This window comes from Quercus robur, chromosome 12, assembly GCF_932294415.1.
Source record: "Quercus robur chromosome 12, dhQueRobu3.1, whole genome shotgun sequence".
NCBI classification, from domain to species: domain Eukaryota; kingdom Viridiplantae; phylum Streptophyta; class Magnoliopsida; order Fagales; family Fagaceae; genus Quercus; species Quercus robur.
The window spans coordinates 1,731,419-1,740,623 of record NC_065545.1 but is presented as its reverse complement, the minus strand read 5'-3'; positions in this window follow the sequence as shown (position 1 = coordinate 1,740,623).

Genomic DNA, 9,205 nt, shown 5'->3' with positions numbered 1-9,205 from the left:
TGAGAAATTTTAGATTGTAAATTTAATTATTGAATAATTGAGTTCTTCTACGTTAAATCTCATTTTCTCTAAGATAAAAGAAATCTCTCCTAGTACAATATGTGAGATAGAAGATTCAAACTCATGATAAAAATGTTGAGGCACATAAGTGTGAGCGACCACAACCCTGGCCTGCCAACGTTTTTCTTAAACTGTGCCTAACCCCCACGAACGGGTGGGATTGTGATGCTCAAAATGTTGAATTCACTGTAAAATGTACTCCCCCCTAGATTGAGGGTTTTGCATGGAGTCGCCACTTATCTAATTTAAATAGAATAATATGAAAACCTTCACTATAAAAAAAAAATGCTTTTGTTGTATTAATGTATATGACAATTTACATCAATTTTGTAACAAAATTTACAATGCTTTTTTATCCTAGATACAATCTAAGAAAGTAAATTACAATATTGCTTTGTTTCTTAGTTACATTTAAAAAAAAAAAATGTAAAATTGCATATATAAGAGCCTAGTCTAGAACCCTTGATTTTGGTTTGGAGGCTAATTTATGAGATGGGAAGGGATTAAGAACCGATCTCTCCTGGTAAAACTAATCTCCTAGGTTGAGGTGGCCAATATCATGTCATGTCAAACAAATACAAATAATATATCATATAAACATGTTAATTTGCAAGAATTGTAAACAAATATGTGTTGGGAATTTAACAAAACCAAAACAAAAAGTGAAATTTGTTAGATACCAATGTAAATGTAAAGAAAGAATGAAGGTAATGACATGTTCATCCAAGAAATTAATGTAAACAAAGAATTTCTAGCCTAGACATGTTCATCTAATCATGTGAAGGAAAACAAAGTCGTTATGTTATTTGTCATCAACATAATTGCAAAAGAAAGTTTATTTTTAGGCCTACTAATCATCCCAGAAATCATGAGAAGAACAAAGAAAATCACCTACACATGTTCATCATAGTATTTAAGCGAAAACCATAATGTTAGTTAAACCTGTTCATCTAAGCATTCAAAAAAAAAGAGAAACAACTACCTAGACATGTTCATCTAAGCATGTTATGAAAAGCAAATAATAACTTAGAAGCGTTAATCCAAGCATGTGAAGGAAAACAAAGAATTTTCATCCTATTTATCATTAAAAAGTAAAGAAAAATCCCTTAGACATGTTCATCTAGAGAAAATCAAAATACTTAGACATGTTCGTTTAAGCATTTAGAAAAAACAAAGCAACTACCTAGACATGTTCATCTAAGCATTCAAAAGAAAGTTGTGCATTAGTCTAGAAGTGTTCAACTAAGCATTCAAGAGAAAGTTGTGCATTAGCCTAGAAGTGTTCATCTAAGCATGTAAAAGGAATATCAATGAGATATATAGGCATATTCATCCAAACATATCATGAAAGAAACAAATAATGACTTGAAAGCATTTATTCATGCATGTGCAGAAACTTAAAGAACACAATTAACTACTTACCAACATAGAGCATAAATTAAAGGGGATAGTGATCACTTAAAGGGCCAGGGAGAAAGCAGGGAAGTACTAAACTACAACCAAAGTAAGAACAATGGTTGCACAACAGCTTTTCTTTTATGCTCTCTCCCTAACTCTCCAAAGGGAATCCCCATCCAGAAAATGAAGAGGTCTTCTCTATTTATAGGGGAATGGATGACTTAGCTTTAAAGCTAAGTTATTAGCTTTCTTCTGAAACTAAGGGAGGAGATAAATTTGTTTAAATAAGTTGGAACGGATTTGGTGTAAAAGGCTCTATTTTTGTATTAAATAAAGGGCTCTATTTGTTTAACTTAAAATGTTAATTTATTCTTAAGGTATATTCATATTTATATTTTTAAATAAAATAAATTAATATAAACAAAATAATAATTAAAAAAAAAACCCTCCAGCTGCTAGCATCATCAGCTTCTCAAGCCTCAACTATTATGAATCATACTTAAGTGGTTCTCTCTGTCTCCGCCGTGCTCACCTTCTCTTGGTTATTTACAATACTATGATTTCCAAATACTCAATTGTACCTAAAACTATTTAGTGCAGTTTGGTGTACACACCTTCTCTTATATAAGAATGAGTTCCATATGTAAATCTTGCACATCGAATTCATAATTATGTAAAAGAAACGCGTAGTACACTGTATAAAATAATTTATGTAAGCTTCTCAATAGTTACACCCTCACCTTTTCGTTAATAGGGTTTCTCACATTAGGTAATATGGTATAAGGTAGACACCCCACATGAGGCAATAAAAATTGGGTTAACTTTGATCCAATTTGTTTTCTGAAATATTGTTGAGCTAGTTTAAATGTGTAAAGCAATAAAATTGTAGGAGAGTACGTAATTTTTCAGCGTAGAATAAACCATGCTTAGTAGCTCGGCTGAATAAGGATTTGATGCCCGGACTATACTTCAATAGAAAGACTACAAAAAAACACAAAATCTTAGTTCACAAGTCTCAGACTTGGGTAGGTTGATCTTAAAAGTTTCCATCCTTTGAATTACAAGAGAAGAGACTATCAATTAAGCCAATTGAAATCTTCAATTATTGATTCCTAATCCTAACCAACATTTGGAGACAAAATATTGGTTTCTTAAGAAGACCACACTATGTTTTTGTGTTTCAATCTCTTTATGCCAAATTGGTTTGGATAGAAACTAAGAAGAATGTACAATCCAAAATCCCCAACATGTATGTCTCACATATAGGAAGACTCTTTGATGACTTGGGAGGGAATTTTTGTTTATTTTTTAATAAAAAAAAAATGGTTTTAGATATAATTTTAATAGTTGTATTTATTTTGAAACTTAAAATAAACCTATCAATAAATAAAATACACAATTACACATAAATATATATTAATTATTTATTTATTTTTAGAAATTGATTAATTAAGTAATTGTTGTATTCTTGACGTGCCCTATCCAAATATCATGAATTACCAAATTATGCTCTACATTGGGTCTGTTTGGATTGAGCTTATTTTTACTGAAACTAAAAACACTATAGCAAAATAATTTTTAAATGTGTGAATAGTGTCGTGGGACCCATTTTTAATAAAAAAGTTGCTGAAAAATGGAATTTGTGGGTCCGTGAACAGTGCACGGGTGCACTGTTCACGGTTGACTTGGTCAAATAGTACGGCTGAAAATTTGCGTTTCTCAACAGCCTTGCTTTTCCTCCAGCTTCAGTGTGCGCGTGGGTCCCAGCTTCAGCAAAACGCAAACACAGATTGAAAACGCTGGATTAAGTTGAATCCAAATGCTCACATTGTGTCAGTTTTTAGATCCATTCTTCTTAGTACGTATAGAAATATTTAAAGAAAATGATTCAAATTTAAGTTTTTAGTTTAAATAACTTGGATAGAGTATGAATAACAGTTTTTTTTTTTTTTTTAATTGATGAAATTTAAGAATGGATTTGAACTTTAATAATTTGATTTATAATGATTAGATATAAGATGCAATTTTAAATTCATAAAATTGTTTTTGTTTTTGCAAAATCTCCAAAGCTCAAACCATGCATTGTTAAATTTATATAAAACAATTTTTACTACTAATTGTTTTTCAAATCCGATTGCAAGCAATAAATATTATTTTAACAAACTTTTTTTAATAAGTTAAAATATGATTATACATTCAGATGAGATATCAAATGTAGAATGGACTTGAACTGCTCCTAAAGAATTAGGAGTTGGCTTGCTTTAGTATTTATGTGCACATGACTTGTCATGATTATGACATGTGGTAAAATATGTCATAATTTAGATGGGTCTAATAAACGAGTACGAACTTAATCTGTACGTTTTTAGATCCCTTAAAATATAAGTGAATTAACCTAGATATTTAGCCAAGTGATTACTTAGGTAAATTATTCAAAACTAAGGTAACACAAGTATATCATATCATGTAAACAATGCGTAAAATAAAGAATACAACGATATGATAACCCAGAAAAACCAAACCGGTAAAAAATCTGGGGAGGATTTAACCTAACTATCCTCAAGGTAAAACAGATCCACTATGAAAGAATTGAAATTTTACAATAACGACTTAGACCACTAAAATCTTATTGCTAGACCACTAACATCTTATTGCTACCTCGAGTAGAAAACTTACTACTATGACCACGTGACAGTTCTGAGTCCACAGACTACTTCTTTCTTGGATTCACAGCAACCACAAGTACTCCCACTTGTGTTTTTCTTTAAGCTCTTTATGCAACAACTGAAGCAATCACCAAGCTTTCAACATCAATCTTGATCTTGATAACCCTAAGTATTTATGAAGGCAAACACCTCTAGATCTCACAATAGATTCACACACACAGCATCAACAACCTAAAAACGTGGCTAGGGTTTTTCCTTTTATACTTAAGGCAAAACATAAAACCCTACATGTCATATGGGCTTGGGCTGAGTTGGAAAATTTTGCAGAAAAACATTCTGCACGAGTTTCGATTGATCGAGTCTAATTTTTGATCGATCAAGCCTTGTAGAAAGTGAACAGTAATTTTCTACAATTACTTGATTCCAACTTCGCAATAAATATACTTTGAGCAGCCTAAATCTAGACTCTAAGTGTTGATCTTGGTTTGCCAATATTACATATTGAAGTTCTAAAACATTTAGATCCTAAATCCTTAGAACCTAACAAACTCCCCATTTGGCAATCTATGACAAAACACATAATAAAACAAAATGCTCAAAGTTACAAAAACAACCCATTACAATAAAATTGCCCAACCAAAAACAATTCAACCTAACTACTATCTATCAGTTGCAAGTGTAGACAGTAGCATGACTGAATCAACCTGTATATTCTTGAAACACTTCAACAAACACATAAACGCATGTGTGGAAAATACAAGTAAAACAAAATAAATTCTTGATTTCACAAAACATAAAATAAAAGACATATATCATGAATAACCTTATGCTATAAATCAATAGCCAATATAGCACAATGTGAAATAAGAAACAGAAATAAAAAAATAATGTTTCCCCTTAACATATACATCACATAAAAATAAATACATCAAGACAAATACATCATGAGCCAAGAAAAATAAATACAAGATGAAGCACCTAGATACAATCTAAAGCTCCAAAGCTCCAAAAACTCAAAAATCTCCCCCTATCTCCATCCATATGTACTCTCCCCCTTTTTGTGACGAATTGCCAAAGGGCAATCAAGACTTATCATCAAAAGGAGGCAGTGGAGGTGTCCGCCTAAAGCTCGCCAAATCCGCACGCAGGGCCTGAAGCTCTGTGAGTACATCCACCAAATCTAACCATGAGCCGCCTGAACGGTCATAACAGTGTCCAACATACTCCAAATACTAGAATCACCCGAAGTAGAAGGTGGAGGATCAACAACGGCCATCGGATCAACATACTCCTCAGCTGTGGGATCACTTGAAGAAGAAGGAGGAGGAGGTGCAACACTTGAAGAGGACTCAACACAAGGACGTTTAGAGCTAGCTCTCATCTGAGTAGCTCTCTACCGAAGGAAGGTGGCATCTATGGGAGCTATAATATGTACGGGCTCAGATGCAGGAAATTCATCTAATCCTAGATGTAACAAAATCCGATGAATAAAAATAGGGAAGAAAAGACCATCTGCAGTAAAACTACTTCTATGAACCTCAACCAAGGAATGAATGAAAAGAGTGGGAAAACTCATAGAAGCATCTGTCACAAGGGTATATTAAAATGCACATCTCTCTATAGGAATGGTGTGCAAGTGAGATGGGCCAAATGGAATGATAGGAAATCCGGGAAAAAAAATTAATAAATCTCGATCAACTCATGAGAAGTAATCTGAGGATCAGTACTCCACTAAATGGAAGTACCAGTGAGATATGACATAATGTCATCAAGAGGAGGGGGATCATCATAAGGGTACACAAGCTGCTATACCTTAGGCACCCTAAAAGCAGAGACCACTATCGAAGGAGTAATGACGTACTTTTCACCCCATATCCAACTCTTCACAAACTGAGTGTTGGAATCATTGGAGTGGACAGAGCGGTTCGAGTAGAACTCTCTAATCAAGGTAGCCAGAGGAGGATGATCAATATCCAACAAAGGTAATTTGCCCCTATGCTCAAAGTTCCTCCTAATTTTCGGATCTAGCTCATCTAACACTACCTTCCTCTCAGCCCAAACTGATCTAAAGATGTTCAGCTTCTTATAGGTTTCTTGGTTTTTCTTAGTTTGAAACCTATCGCAATCAAAGGTTGGAGTAGAAGAGGAGGTAGATGTCCTATGGGCTCTAGTCTTCCTAACCATGATGCTAAGGGTTGGAAAGAATAGACAGAAAAGAAACCAAAGAAAACCAAAGGCATACTGCATCAGACAAGGTTAGAGAGAAAAAAAAAATAGAAAATATGACTCTATATGATGCATGAACAGAATAAACAAATGATGCATACTCTAATGCATTGAGAACAATCCAATTATACTTTAAAAACCAAGAATTGACTTGAACATAGAGTTTATAACAAAAAACCCCAAATTTTGAAAACCCACTTTCAAAAATTTAACCAAATTGAGTAATTGATCATTACACTGGATAGAAATCATCATATAATGACATAATCAATCAATTTCACAAGTCAATTTTACCAAATTAAGTCCAATTGAACAAAATCCCCAAATTCGTGTAGTTTCAAGCCCTAGAATTTCAAATTGATCTCAAATCACCAAATTAATCGAATTAAAGCAATGGAAACATGTTTACATCATCTTAGAACAAAAACCCATTGATCAATTTGGACAGAAACTAACTCAAAAATCAAAAACCCCAAAAATCATTAAGTCCGAAAATTACACCTAAAATGCATGAAAAATGCATGAAATATGTGAATAAAATGAAAAAGAAGGGGTAGAAATGTCTTACCGGCACAAGAAGATAAAAACCTTGAGAGAATTTAGGAAAAAAACAGCAAAAAAATGCTAAGATTGGATCGGTCAAGCAAGAGAAGTCAAAGAACTTTTGAAAAAGGTATGAACAGTGTGATGAACATGTGAGAGAAAAACCTTTTTTAAAAACTCATTAACCGATTTTTGATTGGTCGAAAAATAGATTCGATCGATCGAAAATCACATTCGATCAATCCAACATCAATTGAGCAGTGATCGAGCCAGGTAGATTCAAACCAAGTTTTTTATCGCAATTTCAATCGGTCGAACAACAGGATCAATCGATCAAAAATCTGGAAAAATCAATTTTTTGAAAAACAGAGCATTTTAATGTAGAAACTCCTCAAAGCACAATGTTTTATGAATGGAGTGCATGGGTATGAGATGAAAAGTTTTTCAAAAACCCTTGAATTTAACCTAGATCTTCCAAAAACAAGATTATCAATCAATTTGTCCTCAAATCTCAAACTTTAAACACATTTTGCATTAAAATCAAGGAACTTTTAATTTTAGATGGCCATAACAAGATCACACACAATATAATGTACTAAGTTTAGCAAATAGTAACTTGTGTAGTGTGTGCAACTAGAATAGCTTGAGATACATGTGAGGTGATAAGTAAATAGTGATCAATCACAATTTCTACAAAATTCATCACATAAGTTTGAAAGTGACTATCACCTAAAGAGTTGTATCATATAACTCCCACATCTCCTAGAAAATAAGCTTGCAATCATGTAAGTTTTTTGATTTGCCTCATAATGTACACACCAATTTTATTTGATTTGAAACTTATTAAGATAGTCCAGATAATGTACACACCAATTTTTATTTCAATTTGAATTTTATTTTAAGCCGAGGCTACACCTTATGTTCTTTTTGTACATGTGCTACATTTTCTCGAGTACAAAATCATATGATATGCACTAAGGTGTTCATGATTGGCTAGTAAACAGTGGTGAGATGGTTATTTATGCCTTTCTCTTAGGATTTTTTAGTCCTTACAATCAAAAGCATGTGACTTCAAAATCAAGATCATGTGATAAAAAACTATAAACAACTCCCACACAACATGCACTACAAAGCTCAAACTAATAAAGTGCAATAAAATAAGCTCATCCAAACTAAACAAAGTACATAAACATGTTATGTAAAGATAATATGACCAACCTTGATTTCAAATCCAAGAAAAATAATGTAAAACACATTTTTCTTTCCTTTTCCTCCTTTTTTTTTGTTTTTTATTTTTTATTTTTGAAAATAATAACAAAAACAGCCTAGCATGAAATGCATAAATGTTATGCAATGCAAATCCTAGAAACAAAGAAAACAAAAAACAACAAAGAAGAATGGTCACAAAGAATAGAAAGATGAAGCACAAGGAACATGTCAGAAAGACTCAATTAGGTCGAGCCTTTTGCATCTAAAACTTTTTAGATGCAACTTTTGCATTTAGATGCAACTTTTGCATTGGAGTTATTATTCATATTAGAATGATGAGCAACTCCAAGATTGGAATAAAAGTTTAAAACCTTTACCAACTCACCAATAAGTACCATGGGATATTGTGCTTAAGGTACAGGTATTTTTGACTTATTTGCTCGCTTAACAGCTTGCAACTTGAAATAGTTTGGACAAATGTGCCTAGACATTCCACAAAAATGACAAACCCATGCAGGTCTAGCATGCAACTTATCCTTAGGAAGGGTGGAATTCTTAAACTTAGACTCTTTAAGATCAACCATAATCTTCCTAAGTGGTGTAACTTCTACTGATTTGATAATCTCACTCATGGAAGGCTTAAAAGAAAAAACAAAGTTTGTGGAATGAGTCTTAGGCACAAAGATGCTATCTTCAAAACCTAGACCAGTTTTGTTTAAGGGAGACTTCTGAATACTCAACATGTGTTCAAGTTTGGAACTAGCAGACCTATTTTTTGTTCTCTAGCAACAGATAATTCAAGTTCCAAATTTTTAACTTTATCAAGCAATAACATGTTCTCAGTCTTCACCTTATCAAGCAATTCATTAGCATCAAACAATTTCAAGAAAAAATTTTTCTTATCAAGTTTAAAAGAAGCAATTTTCTATAAACCTAAATCAACATTCATAGCATCCTTTGTAGCAACCTTACAAAGCTTATTATAGGCTTCTTGCAAATCATCATTCTCAGAGAGTTCTCCATTAGAAGGGTTCTCATTAGCCACAACACTTTCATCAACTACAACAGTAGCTGTGAAAGCAATGAAGTTTTCATCCTCATCA